The sequence below is a fragment of the Chrysochloris asiatica genome, unplaced genomic scaffold, assembly GCF_000296735.1.
Source record: "Chrysochloris asiatica unplaced genomic scaffold, ChrAsi1.0 scaffold00051, whole genome shotgun sequence".
In the NCBI taxonomy this organism is placed as follows: Eukaryota; Metazoa; Chordata; class Mammalia; order Afrosoricida; family Chrysochloridae; genus Chrysochloris; species Chrysochloris asiatica.
Window position 1 is genome coordinate 3,746,734 of NW_006408569.1, and position 9,233 is coordinate 3,755,966.

Genomic DNA, 9,233 nt, shown 5'->3' on the forward strand with positions numbered 1-9,233 from the left:
TTATCTTTATGTCCTTCAACCACTGGAGTTCCTCAGGGAATGATGCTGGGACTTCTGTTTTTTAAATACGATTACTCATTCTGATAAAGCTGAAATGTATATCTCCAGCCCAGACCTCACTACAGCACTCCAGATTCATAAATCCAGCTACCAATTAGATATTGCCACTTGGATATCTAATTCACAACTCAAACATGGAGAGAATTTCTGATTTACTCCCTTAAAAACTGCTTTTTTCTAAAATTCGCTATCTCAGTACTGTAATAGTGACTCCATTCTTAAATTTGGGCAGGCCCTACATACCTTGGAGTTATCCTTGACTCCCATTTTCTATTAAAATTAACAAACAGTTTATCCACAAATCCAGTTGTCTCTGCCTTCAAAAATATATCCTTACTAATAATGACAGTGCTGAAAAGGAAATTAGGAAATCAATACCATTTACGATAGCCACCCAAAAGATGAAATATTTAGGAATAAATCTAACCAGAGAAATAAAGAAAACTACAAAACACTACTACAAGAAACCAAAAGAGACTTACAAAAATGGAAGAATATATCATCCTCCTAGATAGGAAGACTTAACATTGTGAAAATGTTGATACTACCCAAAGCAATCTACACAATGCCAATCCAGATTCCAATGACATTCTTTTTTGGGGGTACGGGGGGAACAGGAATGTACACCAAAACACTCAGGAATTGTATAATCATTTAAACAACGAAAGGACACATACTGCAAGCCTGCCTCCTGGCCAAAAGCAAACAGTCTTTCTCTTTCCATGAATCAAGAGCCCTCAACTGCTCCCTCTTTCCATGTCCTCATCTCTGCCTCCATCTCTGGTGTGGCTGCTTCTCTGAATAGGGTCCCACATTCTGCTTGTGCAGTCCTAGGGTCTTCTGTTTCTGGACTGTAAGATTAACTACTTCCCCCTTCATGTTACAAAAGTTCTACCTTTACAGTTGTGACGATCGCAATCAGTCTTGATACCAACTACTCACTATTGAATCATAAGATTCTTATCCTCATATCCTTTCACCACACCTGTCTAGACAAGATGAAACTAAACTCCCTCTTCAGAACTTGTAAGCCAGTCATTTCGTGACTTTATAGCCGTCCTCCCCACCACCACCACCACCATTTTAGATAGTCAATGTCTAAGTTGCCTGTCCCTATCAACCCTGCATACAGAGGGGGTAGGATGAAGACTTTTTCCCTCTCAGTTGGTATTTTGAGCTACTGCATTCATCAGTATAGGGCAAGTTTATCAAATTGTAAAAATTTACATTTGTTTCCTTTATCAATTTTTATTTTATCTTCTTCTAGCTGAGTTCTAATCATCAAGCCATCAAAGCTAGATCAAATGCAAGTTTGGGAGTTCTTGTATGTCTCACTACACTTCATATCAGCAGGATGCTCCACTCTCAGCTCTAGCCCTCCCTGGCTATGCCCCTGTCCATGGGCTCAGAAGTTCCCAGATCTTACCTTACTTCAGACCAACCAGCCTTTCATCAACGAGTGTCTATGGAACATGATTGACTTCAGCCCATTTCTTCATTGCTGACTTTCACCCACTTCCACTCACTATTAGACCAACGTGGTCGCCAGCAAGCTTACAAGTCTGCTTGTGTTCCCTTTTAGTTTCAGTCTTGGAGGGAGATTTGTCCTGAAGGGACTTGATTGCTTGCCTTGATGGCTCTCCGGTGAACAACTTGCTTGTTCTTGTAGTAGCCAATCTGACTGCCATTTTTGTCTTGGATTTTTCCTGCTGGTGTTTTTTTCAAGAAGTATCTTCTGTTCATCTAGCTGTCCCAAGCTATTCTGCTTGTCCTTTCAAGTGAGAATGTCCCACCTCAGAAGGTTCTAGATGGGGCTCGGGGTTCCACCTAAGGTCCTATACACTACCAAGTTTCTTCAAGAAGCCTATTTCACTGAGCAAGTTCTAGAACCCCTTTTAGGTATTTCAATGAGTTATAGGCTGAAGATGGGCTGACAAGCGTTCAGGATTCATGTTTCCTGATATTCTTTTTTCCTGGAGTGTCTATTTTACAATAGTAGGCAAAAGAAACCAATATTCATAAGACAGTCAAGCATCTTAACATTATTTTCCCTCTTTTACCTATTCAGATTATGCCTCAATCCCTGTATCACAGAGCTCTGTTGTTCTGAGGTTGAGTATACATCACTATTTACTTCTGTCCCATTTAGCCCATGCAAACCTACCTAAGTGCTCCCCTATCTACCTTGTTCTTCCATCCCCTTCCCCCTTTGTGTGCACTGCCCTCCCCAACGCTCAAAATATGATGCCAACGACATTAATTAAAGAGAAGGAAAACACGATTACAAACTTTATTTGGAAAGGAAAGAGATCCAGGATAAGCAGAGCACTGCTTAAGAAGAATAACAAATTTGGAAGTCATCTTGTCTATACAGGTCTGATGAGGATAAGATTCTTATGATTCAGTAGTGAGTAATTGTTATCATACCCATTGCAATTGTCACAACTGTAAAGGTAGATGTTTTGTAACAAAAGTGGGGAGTAGTTAATCTTGCATTCCGTGAACAGAGGACCCTAGGACCATCAAGAGAGAAGAGCATGAGCAGAATGTGGGACCCCATCCAGAGAAGCTGCAACACCAGAGATGGAGGCAGAGATGATGACATGGAGAGAGAGAGCAGCTGAGGACTCTAGATTCATGGAAAGAGAAAGGCTGTGTGTTGGTGGCCAAGAGGCAGGCTTGCAGAATGTACCCTTTGGTTGTTTGAATGATTATACATTCCTGAGTGTTTTTATGTACATCCAAAAACAAAAAACCCCAGAGGGAATAGAAGTAAATACTGTTGAATGATGATGCATAGGGAGAATTGTAATCATTGCAATGAAACAAAATATGATAGGATGACTGTAAAACTAATGTTTCCCCATGTAAACTATCACTCAATTCACAACAAAATGTTAAAAAAAAAAAAAAAGAAAGAATGAAGAGATAAATTTGGGTTCTGATTTCGTAAGACAGAAACAGAGAAAATAGTTTTAATTGAGTGATGATTGCATATTGGGATTTTATGTGTAGCTCATCTTTTTCTATTATTATCTTCATTGTATATATATAAAAAAAAGAACTTGAGACAATGATAATAGTTATAATACCCATAGTGATTTTTTGTATTGCCATTATAGCAAATGTGGGCGATAATATGTCAGTTACTTACTTAATGCTTTAAATATATTATCCCATATGAACGTCCTCAAAAAAAGCAGATATTGCATCTTCATTTCATAGACGAAGAAACTGGGATGCACAGAATTGAAGTAACTTGATCAAGATTACACAGCAAAATGATACATCAAAGGTGGAAACACTGGTCACTTTTGCTAGATCATGAATATTATCAAGTGATAAAGATGTACTCCACTGGCTATAAATCACTATTTTTCTAAGTTACTGGTTATGTGGTAGTGGTGTTTTTAGATGACTTTGAGTTGATTTTCACTCCCAGTAACCCATGTAGAATTGTGCCACAGGGCTTTTAGGCTGTGATCTTTTCAGGAGCAGATCATCAGTTTCTTCTCTGGAAGAGCCACTGAGAAGGTTGAATTACCAATCTTTCAGGGCACCAGGGCATCTTGAAATGTAGGTGTGTGTATGTGTGAGTGTTGTGTGCCATCGAGTCTGTTCCAACTCATAGCAATGCTGTGTAGGGTTTCTGAGGCTGTAATCTTTATAGGAGCTCTAAGTCACATCTCTCTCCTGAAAAGCAGCTAGGGAATTCAAACTGTTGACCTGTGGTTAGCAGCCCAGTGTGTAACTCACTATGCCACGAAGGCTTTCCATAAAGTAGGTTGTTGTTGTTGTTACGTGTTGATGAGTCGTTCAGACTTGTAGCAACCCTGTATAGGGATTCCGAGAAACAGCTGGTCAGTTTGAACCATTGACCTTTCAGTTAGTAGTTTAGCATGCTATCGTCCAGTGCCACGCTAGGATTCTTGAAATGTTGTTGTTACATGCCATTGAGTCGGTTCCAGCTAAAAATGATTTTTTATGGGGTTTCCAGAGAGCTGCTGGTGGGTTTGAACTGCTGACCTTGTAGTTCGCATTCCAGTGCTGATCATACAGTGCCACACCAGGAATTCTACCTACATTAGTACAACAAATAAGAAGTTTTGTTTATAAGATTTCTCTGAAGTTCTTACCAAGAAATCCCACAACGGTTTAACCATAAGCAGCAAATATTGAGCTTTAATTCTGCTGTGACGTTGTGGATCAGCACTGCACTGTGAACCAGAGGGTTGGCCGTTCAACTCACTAGCTGCTCTTCGGAAACCCTATACAGGGTCGCTATAAGTCAAAACTGACTCAATGGCACTTAACAACAACAACAAACAAACAATAACAACAAATATATTATTGCTTTCATTCTCTTCACCATCGAATCTGCGCTTTGTTAAAACCACTATTGACTTAATTGTATTCTTGAAAATTTTGTCTCAGCTAAAGTCATATTTCTTTTAAAACGTATTATTCTGAAAAATTTAGAAATTTCTTAAAATTTATAAACCAATCAATTTTAAATCCTGCAAAGGAAAAAACATATATCCTTAATCTAATGATTTTGTACCACCTCTACTGCTTCCACCTTGGCCGAAGTCACCATCATTAACTGGACTTTATACTTCCTCTCTTGGCCTTCAGTAATCCTTGTGTGATATTATAGGATTAGCACCAGGATAAGCACCATACTGCTAAGTATAAGGTTGGCAGTTCAAACCCACCAGCTGCTCCTTAGAAAACCTACTCATGGTTGCTATGAATCGGGACTGACTGGATGGTACACAGCAACAACTTGCCTTTCAGCCTGCCCTCAGAGTTTATTCTTCGCATAGCAGTCATAGTGATCTTGTTGAAACTTTAGAAATGTCACATCATTCTTTTGTTCAAATTGTCCAGTGACTTTCCATCTCTTTCAGAGTAAAAGACAAAACTCTCTACTTAAGGGCTTACGTTAGCTGCTTCTCTGTTACCTCTAGGCCCTCATTTTCTACTACTTCTCCCTTTGCTCACTCCTCTCTAGCCACATGAATCACCTTGTTGTTCTTCATATTCCTTATTTGCCACTTCAGTGCCTTTGCATGTATGCCCTTTGCCTGGGACACTCTTCTCCCAGATATCTGCATGGCTTACTATCTTACCCCTTTAGATCTTTGTTCAAATGTCACCTACTTGATGAGGTCTTTCCTGATCACACATTATCTACAATAAAACCACTGTTTTTCTGCATTCCAAATTTCTGCTTTGCATTTATTACAATATATCTCACTGTACATTTTATTTATTTGTCTTATGTATTAACAGTCTTTGCCCCCTCCTCCCAAAATATAAGCTACTTTAGGATGAAGGCAGGGATTTTCATCTGTTTCTTCACTGCTCTATTCTCAGTACATGGCACATAGTAGATAGCTAATAAATATGCTTTATGAGTAAGCCCAAAGCTTGAAATATCACCTGTTCCATTTCCCCCCACAAAAAAAATTTTGTCCACACTTATTAAACAATGTAGTTCGCCAGAGTCTTGGCAATGAATTTAAGCATAAAAACAACTAATAGTGTAGAGATGGTTCAAACTGGAAAACAAATCTTTCATTTTGAAAGGAGATCAAATTAATTTGCTTTTGCTAACTAAAGTCCAAAGATATATGTGTTTCATGACCTGTGAACATAAACTCTGTTGGGATTTCCACTTTTGACCAAAATGGACTAAAATGGCCATGATCTATCCTCTTACCTGAAATAGCTAAAAGACTGAACAAAACACATAAATGATATAGTTTTCATGACACTGGTCATCAGTCAACAAAGGATAGTGATCCCTAAGGACAGGAAACACAGAAAGTGAGCTTTTATGGTTGACCTAGCTCACTGCCCTGATAGAGTTCCCAGGAAGTTGTTCAGGAGGAGCACAACCAAGCCTCGTGGAATCCCTGAGTTGAACAAAATGAAGCCTAAAGTCACCATACTTGTTCAATCTGTATGCTGATCCAATAATATGAGAAGCTGCATTATATGAAGAACATGGTATCAGGATTGGAGCAAGACTCATTAACAACTTGCAATATGCAGACGATATAACCTTGCTTGCTGGAAGCCAAGAGGACTTTAAATACTCACTGATTAAGATCAAAGACAACAGCCTTCAGTATGGATTGCACCTCAGTGTAAAGAATACAAAACTCCTCACAAATTGAACCAATAAATAACAAACATACTGATGAATGGAGAAAAGATTGAAGTTGTCAAAGACATAATTTTTTTCTTGGATCCACAATTAGCACTCTTGGAAGCAGCAGTCACGAAATCAAAGGACAAATCTGCTGCTAAAGTCCTCTGTAAAGTGTTCAAGAGCAAAGACGTCAGTTTAAGGACTAAGGTGTGCCTGACCTAAGTAATGGTATTTGCAATCACCTCATATGCATGTAGAGGAACACAGAAGAATAGATGCATCTGAATTATGGTGTTGGAAAGAATATTGAAAGTGTCAAAAGAACACATACATCTGTCTTGGAAGAAGTGCAGCCAGAGGATGCTCCTTAGAAGCCAGGATAGTGACTTTGTCTCTTATCTTTCGGCATGTTATCAGAAGGGAGCTGTCCCTGCAAAAAGACAAAATCCTTGGTCAAATTGACGGTCATTAAAAAAGAGGAAGACCCCAGTGAGATGGACTGACACAGTAGCTGAAACAACAGGCTCAAATGTACCAACAATTGTGAGAATGGCACAAGACCGGGCAGTATTTCATTCCATTATGCATATAGTCACTATGAGTTTGGAACCGACTCAACAGCACCTAACAACAACAAAGTCATGGGGAGTCAAAGTGCAGAGAAGAGAACTGCAGAAAGATAGAAAGAACTCTGTAGATCTGCAGAAGGTCCAGTCAAGTACTCCGTATAAATCAGCACATGTATATGAGAAAAAATACTGACACCGTGAAAATAACCTCCTGAAATACTTAAAAGTAGCAATGCTTCACACTTACATCTGGCCTTGGCCTGCTCCCAACCAGGCAGATTCATAAATCACAGAGCATAGAGTAGAGTTCTTAGAAGGGTCTTACCTTAAAAGTGGGGAAGAGTTAGCCCTCAACTAAACACTGCTCTGGACCTACCCAACACATCATGAAAGCGAAACCCAAAAAGATCAAAGTGTTTTCAAGTAACTTAAATATGTCCCAGAACACATTTTAGGAATATTTACAGGAATACAAAAATACACAGCACTCAAAAGGCAAAATTTACAATGCCTGGCTTCCAATAAAAAAATTGCCAGGTGTGCAAAGAATCAGGAAATATGAACCATAATGAGGGGGGAAGAATCAACCAATCAAAACTGATCCAGAAATGACACCACAGAAATGTTCAATAGTTTCCTTTAGGCAGAAGGAAAAATGAAACCAGATGGATATGTGGGTCTACACAAAAGAATGATTAGCATCAGAAATTAATCTAGGTGGGCAAATACACAAGATTCTTTTGTTGTCATATGAAACTTTTTAAGAAGATAATTGATTGTTGAAGAAGAAGAATAACCACGTAGTATGAGATTTATATAATATGTATAAGTAAAATGTGTGACAACAATAGCACAAAAATCAGGAGGAGATAAATGAATTTTCAGATTCTTATAAATTTAAAAGGAAGAAATTTCCCTTACCAATGTTAATTGCGATACTGTTTTTACCTCGGAGTTTGAAAGCACAGGATTTCAATAGCTATATATTTTGTTGTCGAAGTAGAATATGCTTCAGGTTTTACATCAACCTTTCTAAAAGTTCTTTGAGAAAGACTCAGCTAAATTGTAAACAGTTCCACCTTCCTTTTCTTTCCTACTCTCTTTTTCTGGAACTGAGTGTCTTCCTTCATTTTACTTTCACTTTGCTTTCTGGCTCAGACATTGGTTTTTCTACATATTGCTGTAGGTTCTGTTTTGTGATATCTTCATTAATGAGAGATAGGAAAACTTTTAAATTGTGGTTCTTCCAATCCTCTGTTCAGATTAATCTTGTTTACTTTTATCTCCCCAAACTGCATAGTCTCATTCAGGAGATATCCTCCCATCAAACTATTTAACTAAGAAGTAAGCTCTGTTATTGACCTGCTTGTGGTTGGTGTTAGGTGCTGTCGAGTTGGTTCCAACCCATAGCGACCCTGTATAGGGTTTCCAAGGAGCAGCTGGTGAGTTTAAACCACTGACCTTGTGGTTCAAACGACTTTGCAGTTCAGCACATTAATCTACAGCGCCACACCATGAACTGTTCGATCCCTTTTAATTTAGCTCATTTTACTCTGCCCCTTCCTAGAACCCTAATCCCATAAATTTTGTTAATATATTTCTGTGGATGGCTCTTGTTGTTTACAAATGCTCCTTAAATTTATCCTGTAATTCTGGGAATATTTCAGACCAATCTTCAATTTTTGTTCCCTACAGTTACCATTTTCTTCTGTGGTATTTTCCAGTTTTAAAAATTGATGTCTTACAAGTTGCATCGTGATCTACAGTGTTAACAACACACGTTGAAGTTATGATAAGATTATTGAAAATACCTACACTCATAGGAGTGGCAAAACTCACAGAGCACCCAGAATCTCAATTACCATGGAATACTAATTCCGCTGAAGAGTGTTCCTGGGCATGCAAAAACGGAGAGATGTGAATACAAGGAAGCTTCATTTCACTTTTTTCTAACAAATGTGTTGTTGATTTATTAGGTGCCCTGGAATCAATTCTGACCCCTAGAGACACTATGTACAACAGAATGAAACACTACCCAGTCCTGTTCCATCCTCACAATTGGTATGTTTGAGTCCATTGTTGCAGCCAGTGTCAATCTACCTGGTTGAGGACCTTCCTCTTTCTTACTGGTTCTTTACTTTCCCAAGCATGATGTCCTTATCCAGGGACTGGTCACTCCTAATGACATTTCAAAGGACGAGAGATGAAGTTTCTCCATCCTCACTTCTGAGAAGTGTTTCTTCCCACAAACACTTGTTTGTTCTTCTGGCAGTCTATGTTATATTCAAAACTCTTCACAAACACCATAATTCAAATACACTAATGCTCAAATATACTAAGACTTATTAACAACCTGCGATATGCAGATGATACAACCTTGCTTGCTGAAAGTGAAGAGGACTTAAAACATTTACTGATGAAGATCAAAGAGCACAGCCTTGGAT